We start from the raw sequence: 15923 nt of genomic DNA, 5'->3' as shown, positions 1-15923 counted from the left end.
CAAGTTGATCAGTAATTTCTGCAGAGCAGTTGAGGCCATTTCTTTCAGAGCCACTCTACTCAAAACCTTAAATTCAAGCGTTCATTATTCTTGTATATCCCCATACACATACAGTGTGATATCCACCAAATGAAACCAGTGTGATCTGTGAAAGCAATAAGCAGCAATGCTTTCTTTAGTAAAAGGTCAATATTATTCTCGCCAGTTGACCACTTCACGGGAAAGGCTGAGGGGTCAAAGGTGACTATAATACGGTTAAGCGTGTGTGTCTGAGCGAGGAAGGAGAAAGTAAAGCAAGAGATGTTATCCTTCCTGCTCATTCACTTAACCTTTGTGACCTGATTTCTCACTTGGAAAGGAAAATATATCTGAACCAAGTTTCCCTCAAAGATCTATTGATAAGTAGGATTAGGAAATAACAAAAACAGCAAGAAGAGTAGAGGAGTAGAGGTTCAGTTAAATTTCAAAAGTTTTAGAACTGAAAGTATAAAGAAATGTAACTTTGAAAAAAGATTTTTCTTTTTAAATAAAATGTACATGTGCTTTTGTTTCATCAATTATCTAATTTAGTGCATATTAGTGTTTGAAATGACTATGCTTTAATGATCAGTACAATCTAACATATCCTGAAATCAACATTGGATGTAATGTTCGCTTTTGTGGCACATCTCGAGCTAATTTTGAAGGGATATGTAAACATTACCATAGCAACCAGAGTTAGAGAGCATTGGCGCAGTGGTTGAGACAAGATGAGAGGAGTAGAGCTTATGAGTTTTAGGTCTGGTTCACACGGTACGATTTAAGGATTGTTGGCTGATTTTCCAAAGCTCTGTGACCACACATGACACAAGCCGATAAAAGTACAACATGTTCGATTGGTTCGTGTGTCCAGCCACACAGCAGGAGCAACATACCACATGCGGACCTATTCCACTCACGAACACCTCAAATCCAGTTAAACCCCCAACATACCATACGTGAATTTAGAATAATCAAAGACGGATGACGATGTAGAAGCAGTAAGCGATAAAAGACGTGACAAAAAGAAAAGGCGTTTGATGAAAGAAGGTGGGAGCAGAAGCTGTATTTGCTGCACTATGATTTGGAGGTGAGTTATGTTTTTTTGTAGTTAACATTTTTAACTGAATAAACATAACCACATATAATAAACACATATAAAAATGACCTTTACAGAACATTTCCACATATCACCTCGGATGTCCATTGGACACTCAGTTGCACCATATCAGCTGTTTGGAATTCCCTTTCATCCTTACGTCACCAAGCTTTCTGATTGGCTACCTGTCACATTCAACAGGTTGCGTTCTCCCTCCCAGTCAGGGAAACCCCACAGGCTACAATAATCGGGCCAAGACAATATGCCCGATCTGAAATTGGGCATATTCAACATTGCATAGTCAACACACCACATAACACCTTATACACTGCAGGCCATTGTAAGATTGTCGTAAAGGAAAAATTGGGGCAAAAAATAAAAAAAAAAATAAATAAAATGAAATTAATAAAAGGCTTTAGCGGGAACACCAACGTGCAGAAGCATTATCTGACGGTTCTGCCCTCCAGTGCTTTTAAATATCTCTAAAAGCACTTTACAGGACAAAAAATAACCAATTCACATTGAATTATGTAGATCACTCTAAACTACGTTTGAAGCAGTCCAAACCATTCCATCAGTAGTCAGATACTAAAATCTGACTACTGGTATAGTCAGATATTATATTGAGTCATTGACTTTGAAGTAATTTGCCATCTTGAGCGTTCTTGTGATGTAGGTTTAGAAGAAACACTTTTAAAATGAGGAAACCACCATCAAAACCAGGCTTAATAACAGTAGCAATTGACTGGTATAAAAAAATACTTAGAATTTCTGATTTAGGATTGTGTTTTATGGTAATAAACACATATATTGTATTCAGCAAAAACCTAGCATATATCTATGAGAGAAACACATTTAACTATGGATAACTCATTCATAAAAAACATAAAATAAAATAACCATTTTGCTTATAAATAAAAGCAACCTATAACAATAACAAAAAGAAAATGGTGGGAAATAAGTACAACTTTACAATATTTGACAGAGAGGTGTGAAACAATTGAAAGAAATAATTTAATAACATTTATTAGAATACTAATATGATAAGTCTAACTTGGAATTCCTACATAAATAATAGGATTTGCTGGAACTAAGTCTGGGCTCATAATGTTTTTATGAAATGCTGAACGACTCAGAATCCACCTACACAAATCAGGCTTCTCAGTATTTCATATGGCGCGTCTTTCTAATCCCTTTCTAGTCTCATTGTTTTGATCTTGGTCATGGTTCAATTAATGTTGACACATCAACCATTGGAACACGCACAAATGCACACGCACACATCAAATGTGGTAAGAGCCTAATCATGAACTGCCTCAGAACTCAGTAAAATACTGACTGACTGTCTGATGTCTATTGTCTTCATTATCTTGTCACGCCAGAACAAGCAGTTATGAATAATAACATTACAAGCACATCATCTTTACTTATCAATGCTTTCATTTACATTTTTTTGTGTGGTTTAACTTGCTGTTGCTCAAGCTATTGGTCCTTGTGAAATTGTGAAGTTTATGTCAGTGTGGGCATGAAAAAAGCGGGCATGAGGAGGATTATGGAGTTTATAACCCTTCCAGGGTCGTAATTGTCTCATTTGTAATGGCTTGTACTTGTTTTTCAAACTGAAATAAATTTTGAAGAAGGAAAGAATTATAAAGGTATGAAGGAGAAACAGACAAAGGTATCAAAAAATATCAAATAAAACCCACCAAAGTTTCTAGGTTTTGTGTTGTTGGGGGAATTTTTCTGGATTGCAGCGGGAAACAGATTCATATTCATAAGTGAACACCCAATGTGATAAATGGTTCACTAAACATTTAAATGTTTGAAGACAGAAAAGAAGTTAAGTCAAAATGATCTTAAATGAGAATTGTATTAGAAATCTCAGTCTAGTTTCACATTTAGAAAGATGACAGGAATCAATCTGTATTTCATGATTAGTTTGGCCAAATTACTTTTTAAAATGTAGTTATTTGTGTATGTGTGAGGCCAAATAACTTCCACATGATCATTTCTCAGTCATTATTACTAAATGGATTTTTTAAATGTCCTAATTGGTTCATTTGTGTGAAGAATTACTCAATCTACCCATTGTAGTATTAATGTCAGCACATGCTATTATTTACAAAGGCATTCTGTGGACTGAAAGAGGGATATAAATTATAAACTTTTTTCAGAGCATCTGTTGCCAACAACAGCTGGTGTGTTTTCTTTTTCCACTAATGGCTACAGTTTTCATTTTCGTGGTGGTGGTAAACTTTATAAAAGCGGTAATGAGCACAGAAGTGAGTGAGGAAAGTGGCTGGCTATTAACAGGGAACATGACCTGAATAATTTAAATGTTTGCTTAAAAAAATCACAGGGACCTCAAATTATTTTTATCCTTAAAATAAGTTGGATAAAAATATCCAAATTATCATTTGTTTGCTGATTAAATTATTTTTATTCCTAGTGTCTATTAGAGAAAAATAATTCATTGTCAGAAACAGTTTTAAATAAAGAAGTATGGTAAGGTTTAAATTATGTATGCATTTTTTTGTGCGGTTACCCAAAGATTACTGATATAATCTTTTGGTCTATTTGTTACTGCATGCTTAGATTTTCTCCTTGGAATTTGTTTTAAATGAATATTAATTTTGGCCAATTTTTGAAATAAAAACTTTCATTCCATTTTCCCAGTGCAAGTATAGACCAGTGTTCACAGTATGAATACGTCGACTAAAAATTACGTTTCAATATGTCATTGTTCTTGCACATTTTAAACAAAAATTCATAGCATATTATTTTATTTTATTTAAAATTAAAGCTACAGTAATAGAGACTGCTGCTAGAATAATATAATTTTGATTGTTATGGTTATTTTATTCATGACCTCGTTTGCATAGATTAGAAAAATCACAATTCTATATTTTAATGGATAAGTCAGTCTAATGAATGACACGTTGTGTTGGACCTACCACTTATTTAGGCCTTATTTTATTGCTGAAGTTATAGAAGCCAGTGATCTGTTTGTGGGGATGCAAATAGTATTAAAGCTATTGTGCTTCTTTATTCTTTATTATTTGTCCAACACTTCTCGTTAGTGGATAAAGACGAAAGCTTTCAGCAAGTTAGCATTTGACATACACTGAGCTTTATGTCTGAAGACAACAAGATTTTAGCCTTCAATAAAACATTTTGCTCTGTGTGTTATTACATTTTCTTTTATAGAAAAGAAAATGTAATTAGCAGCATAAAAAATAAAACAGAAGAAAAAATAGGACTGAAAATACATTACTACTGTGATAAGATTCATAGTGTCTTTCAAACTTATTTTTTTTTAAAATCATACTTGTGTGAACTACAACTAATTTTTCTAAAAAACAGTTGCAGTTTCAGACTATGAACAAATCACTGTTTTTGCTCCTGTTTTTTATCCCTTTCAAAACACTCAGACTCTTAGCTTTAGGTTATGGAATAAAACTATTTACAAGTTAGGTTACATGACACAATTAGGATGACTGTGCAATTAGATACTTTTTTATTGATGTGAAAGGTCTTTTTATGTGTGAATGCAGTGCATATAATTAAAGTGGAGCTGACACTTGCCGCCTCCTTGATATCTCTTCCATACATGCATACCCAACAAAAAAAGCCCACACGCATCATAAACCATCTAGATTACAATCTTTTTAAACATAACCTTTAATGTCACACAGCCTCATATGTTACAGACACGCCATGTTTCACATGATTACGTACACAGATGGGTAATACAACATTACTTGTGAGGCATATTTTGAGGAGGCCTGTTATGCACCATTAGTTTGATTGCCTGGAACTCGTCATACTTGACAAATTTAGACAATAAAAGTAGTAAGAAGCAAAAATTAAATGGCTGTTTTTAATGCTTTACTTTGGTAGTTTAGCTTTAATATTGTTCATTTATGATGCTTGTGATGTGATTAGATTGTTTCACTTAGACACAGATTCGTGGTGCATGCTGAAAGCTCCACACACAGATTTATTTTTTTGCATGTGCGAACACACAAACACACACGAACGCACACGCACACACACATACTCTCTTTAAATGCAGTGGAGTGGAATAATGGACAAAGGAGAGGAATAGTGGGCTGGTTTTATCATTCACACTCTTTTAACCACCAGCCATCTGTTAAATGCATGTATCTTTTTGTGTTTGGGTGTGTGTGTATGCGAGTATGGATACATGGTATATACAGGGACTGATTATTCATGCAATTACTTACTGATAATCTTGATATAATCTTTCTTTATATTAACCAGTTCATACATACTTGGGTTGGATATTTGACTTTGTGACTGATACGGTATGTATCTTGGTACAAATTCTCAGTTACCCACCACAATAAAGATACAGAAGTCACCATTCAGCCACAATGTCTGATTTAACATTTTTACAGAACATAAGAGAATTTGATATAATACAATAAACATGGGTAAAGCAAAAGAGTGAGGCTTTTCTTTGTGCATCTTGTAACATAATTCCAGTTGAATTGGCTTTCATGCAATATGAAAAATCTACCTTTAAAAAGGTGTGTGTAGCAGTGTTTCACTAACTCAGCATTCAGTAGAAAAAGTTATCACTTTTATGAACAATGGAATAAGTTCAGCTTTTTAAAAGAAACTCACCAACTCATAAATGGGAAATGGAAATGCAGTGTTATCCACATTAATTAGTAGGTTTATTCTGAAAATAGCAATTATAAAACTAATTTGCATAAAATACTGTCTGCACAGTAGAGCAGTTGGCTAGACCAAATTTTGCTGGATGAAAATTTCCGAGAAGGTGTTGCAATAAACAATAATGTTTATTATTATTATGATTATGGTGATGATTATTATTATTATAAGACTGTTAGGGTAGTGTATCCTTAAGTGTGTGTGTGTGTGTGTGTGTATGTGTGTGTATCCTGTGTCTCTTATGTTACGCTGTGTTACCCAACCTGTCTGGAGTTTACCCTCTCTTGCCCAATGACTGCTGGAGATGGACACCAGCTCTGTTTGAATAGAAAAAAAACAATGTTCAGCAAAAAAACCATCTCTACCACAGTTGTAGATCTTGAGCTTTCTAAATGTTCATGTACTAGATTTATATAACTTGCTTCTTCTGAAATCAAAGTTGTAAAAAATGCATAAAACGTGCAAACTTTGATGTACCACTAAGCGATGTTTGTAAAAGGTTATTGCAAATTAATTGTGAAAGATTATACAAATGAATAATAATGAGCAGAAAATATACCATCATTTTCTAAACCTAATTTAACAAAATGTATCTCCCATTAGAAGAAATCCATGTTTAGATTAAAATAACTTTAACTATTTGGAAAAATGCATTGTAGCCTTGATTACTTTTTTTTTTTTTTTTTTTTTTTTTTTTTTAGTTAATGGATTTTTTCCCTAAAGGTCATCCAGACTTGGTTTATATATCATTATCTCTCTGTTACATTGAGAGCTCACTCATTATGGCAGTATAAAGGGACAACAACAGTGGGAACTTGCCATAACGAAGCTTAAGTGCTCCCTATTTCTGTCTTTTCTTTGCTGTCTCTTTGTGCTGCCTTTCAGCTGTCTCCAATTTGTCCTCATGTTTTCTCCTTTTCCGCTCGCTCTGTCTTATTTAAAAGTACCTGCCAGTCTGTTAATGCATCTAAGTAATACCCATCTTTGTATCTTGCCTGTCTTACTTTTTTGGGGGCCTCCGTGTTCTAAGTCTTCCACCAGCGTTTAGTAATGATTTGGCTTCTCCCTGTTCTGTCACCCCCTTCCTTCCCGTTTGCCATGTACTGCTTTCCTTCACCCTTTCCTCTAATGAATCCAATCATTTCTGAGTCACACCTTGGAGTGCCAGCATATATGTGTGTGTGAACCATTCATTTGTCAAAAGCACAGACAGATGTGATTCAGCCCTGATACATATGTTTGCCCCTAACCATGAACCTGGGGGGGTTAATTGAGTAATGGCATTTGTGGGACAAAGAGAAGCTGCTTGGAGCAAGGATGAGACTGAAAGTCAGTGAGAGGGAGATGACAAGAACAAGAACAGTTAAAGGGTGAGACGGAGATAGATAGGTGCAATCTGGGAGAGCATATGAAAGGAGAAGAGGACATTGCAACAGAGAAAGAGGTTAATTGCTAGAGTGAATAAAATGCAAGATAGGGGGAGGGTGGTAATTACAGAACTTCAGAAGAGAGCGTAAAATAAAGACAAATGTGGGGTTAATGGTAACAGTCTGTGAAATGGGCATGAGGTGGCTGCCTAACAGCAGGATATGGAGCATTGATTTGAAACAATGGAGAAAGGGTTAAAAGAGACACTGAAATGAAACAAGCAGGGGGAGTGAAGGGGTTAATGAAGAGAATAATAAAGGATAAAGCCTGTAGTCTTTATGGTCCTTAGCTCTTAATTAAGAAAAACACATCTGCACCTGGGACCCTCCAAGAATATGTGGATGGATGGCACCATGTGAAATTGTGTGTATGTGACTAATTTGTGCAATGAAGTCCACCTCATTATAGATTCATTGTGATGATGACTTATTAAATAAATGCCTGAGTGGGTATATTCTTTAAAATGGATTACCTTAATGAGAAAATCTCTAAGAGCCTTCTGTGGCATCTTACGGTGTTCAGACTGTTGGAGCATAAACTTTTCTTGGGTTACCTGAAGATTTTGATCCTATTATAGCTGCACAATAATATTGAATCATAATTGTCATTGCAGGGTGTTATATATCACAATAGGTAGAGTATTATTGTTGAATAGATTCTAATACCCAGTTCTTTGTAAACTAATAGTTAATGAGAATCTAATCTTTAAATAAAGTGGTGGAGACATTGTTTAGTCATAAAGAAAGGAAAAATGCAGGAAATGTTGTTTAATCAATATAATTATTGACAATTTTTTTAGGAAATTATATTTAAACAAAATTGTGTCACCCCATTTATTGTATCGAAGGGATGCCCTGATAAAATTTTATTTGTCTTTCACTTTCTGGTTTTGTTTAAAAATGCCTTTTTGCAAACAAAGTCTCAGTCCAACTTTAGTATTTTTCACAACAAAATGAATGCACTTCATACAACACAATTGTTAAAACCAACCAATCACAATTGCAATTGTATTACAGTTTTTCAAATTTATTATAGACACAAGTACTACAAAATATAAAATTTTTAGTGAACAAACATTTCTGAATATACCAAATTGCTTACCCAATGTTGCCAACTTTTGCAAAGTACAATTGTATGTAAGTACATTGAGGTTCCATTCAGATCCAACTTCAGACAACTTCTACTGCTACTATTGGCGCAGGGATTTATTGTCTTAAAATGAACTAAATTCAAGCTCATCTAAAGTAACTTTTCATCAGACATGATTCCTAATCTTTCTCTAACCTTGATTTGTAAATTCAATTCATATCAAGTAGATTTTTTAAGCCATTTTTAAAATTTGAATACGAGTCAGTTAAAAAATTTGTTTATAAAGTATATCATAGTATCAAAAGTTGCTCTCAAAATAGTTCTTTTCCAGCAAGAAAACTTGCATCATCTGGGATTGTAGAAGCACAAAGGAGTCAATTTTCTGGGATCTCATCTTTAAATCTCTTACGTTGAGCCTCTCATGATTTGACAGTCTCATTCTGGTTACACATTCAAAGAAGAAATGGGGTAATTATGTTCTTGATTTAACGATTAAATACCCCAAGTTATTTTCACCTTAGCCTTTAAGGGTATTATGTGTTGTGCTGCTGGAAGCTGTGCTCTCATTCCACCTTTGCTAAAATCTACCTCATAGATTGAAAGCTAATCTGAACCTCATCTAGAGATTTTTTGTTCTGGTGTTTTGGTGGCCTGTAATCTGTATTGAAAAAGATTGCGACTTATGGACACATCACTTAATATCGAGATCGATTTGATTCGTAGTGCTGTGAAAGGATGATAAGATCTGTTTTCAGGGCTAATGTAATCACAGTGTTGGATGGGAGCCTCTCTCTTCACCTCAATCTTAGAGATGTTAGAAGGACCACCTCTTATGTCAACCTCTTGAGAAAGTAAACCAGTTTAATGTGGTGCATGTGAGCTCTGTGTGAGAACAGTGTGTGTGTGTTTTAAAAAGATTTATTCTGCGAGAATATGTGTTGTCACCACACATGCACACGCACACATACGCATACCCACTTGCAGTTAGTGGAAAGATTTAAATCCATTGACAGAGTAATGTGCTGGGCAGTGAGAGCTTAATAAAGAGTGAACTTGTCCCTGAATGTTTGAGTGATGATAACAGGCTCATTTAATTGCCTAACCTCTATGCGCACAGACACACATATGCACACAGAGATCATCAGCTCTATGAGTATGCATCACATAATTTCCGTCATTCACCTTGAGTAGGTGGTGGTAAGACATTCTGATGGAGGGGTGGGAGAAATGTAATCTAGGATTAAGTGTCAGAGTGAGGAATGCATCTGAAGCTAATTAGAGGTCAGAAGTATTTGCACTGACTTTTTCTGAGCTTTCAGAACTTTCAGAAAAAAAAATCATATTGGCTCTCTATATCCAGTCAAAATCTAAAATTTAACATCTGTATCTTTTAAAGGGGGACATTAAAAGGACAAATCTGGATTTAATCTTTGAACATAGTCATTTGCTTGCATAGCTCATTGCGACACTGCTACACAGATGAAAGATGACCTACCCATATGATCCCCCAGAACAAATCTCAGCTTGTTTCTCTGGCATGTTCACATAGTTGATGGAATCCTTCCCTGTTTCAAATCTGTCCATCCAACACAGCAATACAATTTATATTTGTCCCTTAGCTATGTCTTAATATTGGTACAAGGAAGCGGTTTCATTACAGATGACCAGATGTCACTATCTCGCTGTGTTGCAGTGAGATAGTGAGAATGCTTCCTCACTTATACCATTCTGTCTTGACTTATCTTGTAAAGTTTCAGCAAATCTTACAATGTGCAGGAAAATCTTGTCTTTGCAAAGCAGCCAATCTATGAGTGGCATTCATTTTTCTTGGTGCTGGATAAAGAACACTATAGATATTAACTTCTGCAGTAGTGCCAAGACAGTTTCCACCATGCATATTAATGTTTATTATGTTATATTTGTTGCTTGAACTAATAAAATAGGCAGTCATGAACATTCTTTGAGTGAGTTTCAAGTACTTGCTGATTTCAGCTATTAGAGAGCAGTTGTGTTCCCTAACCCTGGCAAATGTGGGCTGTTCACTGTATTAATTGCAGACAGGTGGAGACTTTACTCAGTGGTTGAATTGTGATGCCAGTTGTGGACACTGGGTCTTATTTTGGGTCATCCATAAAAAGAGGACAGAATATAAATGCATAAGTTTGACATTTTGAAAATTCAAACTATTCCATCCACCTAAAAGAAACACTTCTGACCTAATTTATTTGTCTGCAGTAAATGCTTAAAAAGATTTGGTGCTACATTACCACATTATTTGCGCACTACATGGGTATTACAAACATATAATTAGATGATTAAAAATGTCTGTTTGCATTTTCACAAACAATCTTGATGTTGACTTCGCACTGCCGTGCACACAAGAAGAAAAAAAAAACATTTGTGGCTTGATTTTGTCCTTGTGTGAAAATACAGAAAGTGCATGTGTTTAAGCATTGATGAACTGTGTTTCTGTTTTCATTTGCAATAACACATATGTGAGTTGGGATCTGATTCAGATTTTGTAATATCAGCTGACAGCTGTCGCTACTTAAGCTTTTCACTGGGTAATCCTCAGATAGCATCCATCTAAGGACTTTGTGGTTATATGAGTTCGAAGCCATGATTGCAAAAATGTGAGATTGTGATGTGTGGGTAACCTGTAATCAGTCAAATCTGACAGGCAGTAAATCCGACTTAAAAAGGCACTCAGACATTCATTGTTAAGCGGAGAGCCAATTGAAATTGATAAGTTGTTGAAGAGAAGGGAGAGGTTGAAGGAATCAAGGGAAAGAAAGCTAGGTGAATAAGGTGCAGGGGAATTAAGTTTTGTAGATTCCACCAATGTAACAGAAGTGAACACTGATTGCTCAGAAAGCTCTGAAACGTGTCATAATGTCAATAAATCAATAACATTTCAGGTAACCAGTCAGAATGTGCAAAAAAAGAAAAGTAGAAATAAAAGCTAAGGTTAAATTAAGCCACAAAGTAATTCTTGTCTGGGTAGCAATGTGGTTGAGTTACCATTTTCTGACTTCAATCAACAAAAATCTTAAACATAGCCAATTCTCTCATCCATCCCAGATTGGAGAGTGGCTAGGGTAAATTAAACATTACTAAATAATTTATAAGAATGTAATGGTGCAGTTTGGTTAGTGGAAGAGATGATACAAGACAAGAGATTTTAGCAATGTGTTTAAGGAAGAATCTGTAATCAGTGTACATTAAACAAGCCCAGGGTTTGGTGGGTTGATTTTTTTCTTTTTTCCTTTGCATTTCAATGATATAGGAGTCCTGATGCCAGCAGAACATCAAAACAGTTCCCTTTTTTCTCACTCAGACATCTTGTAATTGTTACATTCTCTGTTAAAGCATCATCTTTGTTTAGTTTGGTCAAGTCCTGGTGTTTCAGATTTTGAACAAGAGAAAATAAAATCCAGTCAGACTCTTTGAAAGACTATTAAATAGTCCTTTAGTGTAGAAAAAGTAAAAATAAAAATGGGTCTGCACAATATCTGTAAGACATGTGATTGTCATACAGATTATAGTGTCACAAAAATGTGATGTAATAATGTAACAGAAATGTCAGCCTCTCAGGCCTTAGAGGCTCAGTAGATCTTTTGTCCACTTTGCCATTAGGATGCACAACACCTTGGCTAAGGAAAGAAGCTCATGAATTGGGCTGTCATTTGTTTCCTATAGTACTGCAATAATGCTTTATAACCTTTTTAGTGCAATACCCCTTGTTTATTTAGACTGTTGCTTTTCTTATTGTGTTTTTTATTGCACTTTTTGGACTACTGGGGATCTGAATTTCCCTGAGGGGATGAATAAAGTGTCTGTCTGTCCATCCCTCTATCTAATCATAATCATGTCATCTGATGCAGTCACATTCTGAATGCAACACAATATCGCTTGGCAAAATAAATGTACTTTGAGAAATATTGAGGAAATAATTGGGGATTTTATTGCATTAAAAACCACTATTTCTGAATGTTTGACTTTTCTTCCCATTGAATTAATTTCCTCAAAAAAAGAAAAAAAAGAATCAGTAGGAGCTTGCTGGAGGTAAAGATGTATTTAGTTTAAAATGTTCTTTATGAAAGTACAAATAAATAGATATATAGTCTACTACATATTTACACTGGTACAAAACTTTGTCTTTTACTTGCAGACATCAATCAGCCTTAATATGAAACCAGTCATTATCTGTGATTTAAACTGTATGTAACTGTGCCAGTTTTGCTCCTTATATTCTGTTTTTTCCTCTGCGGTTTTCTCTTGTTGGAGGCTCTGCTGGTAATGAGTGCTGTCATCTAGCCTGTTAGCTGTACATCTTTGAGAATATGGACAGACTGTGTCCATCTGTGCTACTGCGTCTCCATAATGCTCTTCCATATGGTCAAGTGTGGCCTACTCAGAGGCTCGGGGAGATAGTAATGGACAGTCAAATATACACCAACATAAATGCATGCTATATGTGAGGACACAGTATGTACATGTTCCTGCAATCAGGAATATATACATATAAACATGTTGGCAAGACTGAGCAATTGGAAAGTGACATACTTTGGTTGTGTGAGGGATGCTGGTTTCCTGAATAGAAGCTAATATATTTTATGCAAGTGTAAGTCACTGTATGTGGTCTGCCTGAATGTATTTCAATGGTGGTCTAAGTAAGCTGACTGTCATTGCTTTATGTCTGTGTTTCTCATTCTTCACTTCCTTTCTGTTGCCCATTCATCTTTTTCTTCCTGTCTGTTTTGTCTGGATTTCTCATGCTCTAGAGAGAGTTAAGGTGACTGGAGATCAATAAAGGGGTGAGTGAACACAGTCAGACAAAGCTATGCAGACATGCTCCAATGCAGACTTGAAACTGCTGAGCAGGTGAATTTCATTCATTCATATGCTTCATACACAGACAACACCATCCCAATTATTGATTTCAGAAATGACCAATCGATGATGTGATCCTCAGATGGTTTCTGTGTCTGTGTGTAGATATTTTTGTCCCTGTCTTCCATTGTAGCAATTTTATAAAGGTCTTAATGACGTGCAGAATGTGGGGACTCGAAATGTTATTTTCCATTTAGTAATCAAATATAAATCAGAAGTTTAACATGCTGTATTTCATTTTCTTAATTGAAATGTTTTGAACAATACAAGAGAACAGACTAAGCAGGACTGGAAGTTAAACAGTATAAAATAACTGTGTCAGATTAAATAGAATATCGAGTTTGAGAGAGTGAGAGAGAGTGTATCAGATTCATGTCCTAATCAATAAGCTCTTTGTTGCTTTGTGGTTTAACTAATGGAGCAAAGTGCTTTAACACAAGGATTTACATTAGCTGATTTGTCAGGCAGGACTGAAACTTTGTCTGGAGAACAGGAATAAAAAATATTTTTAAAATGATCAATTGTCCAGGTCGGCATAAATATGGAGAAATATCTATTTCTAAAAGTCATCCAAAGGTTGTGCTTATTCATCCTGTCACCTGTCATCAATTTCATTGCCGTCTGTCCATCCATCATTCAATCATTGTCTTTTTGCAGGTTATATATTTAAAAATAGAGAACTATTGTATTCATCCTTTAAAGAATGGGCAAAAAGGACAGAGATAGCAAGAGAGTTCCTACTCACATGGAAATAAGGATGCACCGACGTGACAATTTGGGCTGATATGCAATGATAGTATTGCTGTTATGGCTGATATTTACCCATGTTATATATATTTTTCTGATTTTTTATTTTTATTTTTTTTGATACTGTGAATGGCCACATAACCAACCCATCCGTTGTCTCTCCCAAAACAGGTAAGAAAACAACAATACTGAATAAATATTAATTTTCAATATTGGCACATTTTTACTTATTGGATCAATACCTATGTGTCAAAAAATGACTTAACATTGGCCAATACTGATGTTAAAGCCAATATATTGACATCCCTATTTGAAAAGTTTATATTTTTGTTATTGAAGATGTTTAGGACTTTTGAGAGATGGGAACAGTTGACCAGAGAAGCTGCTGTGAAGTTTAGAAATGGCAAATGGAGAAACAGTATCAGGGGCTGAAAAGAAAGCCAAAGGAAGGAAGATAATGATTTGGAGAACCGGAGATGAAAAGAGGCAAGAAGGGAAATGATGGGAAGCAAAAAAGAAAAGGCAAAGTGAAGCCAGAGGGGAAAAAATGGGGCTAAGAAGGAATATCTGCTGATGAAACACAAAGAGGGCATCTTATTGCCTCATGTAGAATAACTCACCTGCCTCAGGGCTCATTCATATTCTCTTTGTGATCTGCAGTTATTTTTATGGTCATCACACAGAAGTATGGATAACATTAAAAGTAGTATTCCTCATGCTAATATTAGAGAGTTTCATGCTGAAATAACCTCAGATTTACATGCTACTTGTAACTTTTGTGGTGGGTGTTAGACAGTTCAACCATGTAACAAATCAAACATTCTTAAACTTATAATAAAATTCCTGATAGAAAGAGCTGAGTGGGTCTGTGAAAACAGCTTATTTCTTTTAAAAAGATTCTTGATGGGGGCCGTCAGTAGAATATTTCAATTTACAATTTTTCTTGCTTCAGAACAGTTCATGTTGCCTAATAGGAAACAGATAGATGACTTATATTAACCATAAAAGGCAGAAATGTGCTTTTGTGTTGGGGGTGGGGTCGCAGTGTCTATGTGATACACTTCAGATGCAGTTTCTGTTGTGTCGGGCTAGGTGGTGCTGTCTGCCCATCCTGTGTCATTTGTGTGCGTGTATGTGTGTGTTCCTGAGTGATCAGACTTGATTTCTTTCTTATGAGGAACAGTTGCATCACAGGAGAAGCCTCTGCGGTGTTAGACCCGAAACAAGCATTTGCTGTCTTCAACTCGTTATATTCAGATTATCAGAATTTATTTATAGCGCTGTTGTTTTTCTTCTAATTTTGTGTAATTTTTATCAGAAGTACAATGGACAGCTGAGATAGCACAGATGGCAGAAAATTAACATATTTGCAATAGTGACTTAAAATGTGTGTTTTTCTGATTCTTTTTTTCCTTATTTTTCCACTGAAAGGAAGCAGTAAAAGTTGCTGCCTGGTTTAAAAAATAGCAGGTTCTCTCAATGCATGCATATTCCTGCTTCTTTGGAGAAGGGTTGTCATGTGCAGCGAGGATGTTAAATCTATGGTGATGAAGTGGTCACTGCCAAGGATATTGCTGACTCCATAAGATGCCGAAGTACTCAAGCACACACATACACGCACACCCTCTTGAATGCCATAGGTTTTTTTACGGTAAGTGGTCCTGAGTGGAAATCAAAGGTCAGTGGTGTGCAGATAGCTTAAGCATATTTAATTAAAGATTGTTTAGTCTGTGTGGGTTTGTGTGTATGTGTGAGAGAGCAATTATGGGCTGCCTTGAAGCTCAGTGAATGGATCCCTTTGTAATATTTTATTGATCCTGATTCAAGTAATCAATCAAGTCATAATCGACCTAAATGAAAAGCACTTTATGTGAAAAAAAGATGGTAATGTAAGTGGTTGTACTCAAATCTTTAACTTTACATGGTGCTTTTGTTTTATGTAAAGAAC

General features: G+C 35.4%; 1 protein-coding gene across 3 annotated transcripts in view; it reads left to right on the top strand.

Annotated features, from left to right (window-relative positions):
• The window catches only part of LOC129374401 (partitioning defective 3 homolog B-like), a 196678-nt gene that overhangs the window by 21023 nt on the left and 159732 nt on the right, over positions 1-15923 (top strand). The gene's annotated exons all lie outside the window — the stretch shown is intronic.

This window comes from Poeciliopsis prolifica, unplaced genomic scaffold (assembly GCF_027474105.1).
Source record: "Poeciliopsis prolifica strain line A6 unplaced genomic scaffold, Auburn_PproV2 SCAFFOLD036, whole genome shotgun sequence".
Lineage (NCBI taxonomy): Eukaryota > Metazoa > Chordata > Actinopteri > Cyprinodontiformes > Poeciliidae > Poeciliopsis > Poeciliopsis prolifica.
Note: the sequence above shows the minus strand (reverse complement) of the source record. Positions and strands in the feature narration are given on the sequence as shown.